The sequence below is a fragment of the Bison bison genome, unplaced genomic scaffold (assembly GCF_000754665.1).
Source record: "Bison bison bison isolate TAMUID 2011002044 unplaced genomic scaffold, Bison_UMD1.0 scf7180017864500, whole genome shotgun sequence".
In the NCBI taxonomy this organism is placed as follows: domain Eukaryota; kingdom Metazoa; phylum Chordata; class Mammalia; order Artiodactyla; family Bovidae; genus Bison; species Bison bison.
In genome coordinates, this window is record NW_011495059.1 from 172,455 (window position 1) to 173,550 (window position 1,096).

Sequence of the window (1,096 nt, forward strand, 5' to 3'; positions counted from 1 at the left end):
CCAGGTATTGTAATCTTGGTTGTAGATTTTTCCCTTTCAATATTTTAAATATGTCCTGCCATTCCCTTCTGCCTACAGAGTTTCTCCTGAAAGATCAGCTGTTAAGTGTATGTAGTTTCCCTTGTTTGACTATTTCCTATTTCAAGTTGGGGAAATTTTCAACTATTATCTCTTCAAAAATTTTCTCATGTCCTTTCTTCTTCTTCTGGGAACCCTATAAGTTGAATGTTAGTGCTCTTTATAGATTCCAAGAGGTTTCTGAAACTATTCTCAGTTCTTTTAATTGTTTTTACATTATTCTGCTCTTCAGCATTTATTTCCACCATTCTCTCTTCCAAAACACAGAATTTTTCTTCTGCTTCAGATATTCTGCTATTAATTCCTTTTAGAGTATTTTTCATTTGAGTGATTCTGTTGTTTGTCTCTACATTTATTTCTTAATTCTTCTAGGTCTTTGTTCATTGCTTCTTACATTTTCTCCATTTTGTTTTCAAGGTTTTTGATCATCTTTACTATCAATCTGAATTATTTTTCAGGTACATTGCCTATTGTCTATTTATTTGGACTTCTGTGATTCTACTTTGTTCCTTCATTTATTTGGACTTCTGTGATTCTACTTTGTTCCTTCATTTGTGTAGTATTTCTCTGTCTTTTCATAATTTTTTTTAACTTATTGTGTTTCAGGTCTTCTTTTCACAGCTTGAAGGTTGAATCCTTTCTTCGCTTTTGGACCTCCTAAGATTGGTCCACTTGTTTGTGTATGGTTTTTAAGGTGAGATTTGTGCTGAGTTTTGGGTTTTTTTGTTTTTTTTTTTTGTTTCTTTGCTTTCCCTCTGATTGGCAAGGGTGACTGAGATGATAATCCTAACTGCAGATGATTGGGGTTTTATTTTTTTATTTTTATTTTTTTTTTACTTCATAGGGTGTTACTGGTGGTTGGGTGATGTCAGCCCTTGTATACAAGTGGTTTCCATTCTGTGAGTTCTCACTGTTTTATAGTTCCTAGGGTTAGTTCTCTGCTAGTCTAGGGTCTTGGAGTCAGTCCTCCCACTCCAAAGGCTCAGGGCTTGGTTTCTGGTCAGGAACAAAGATTCCA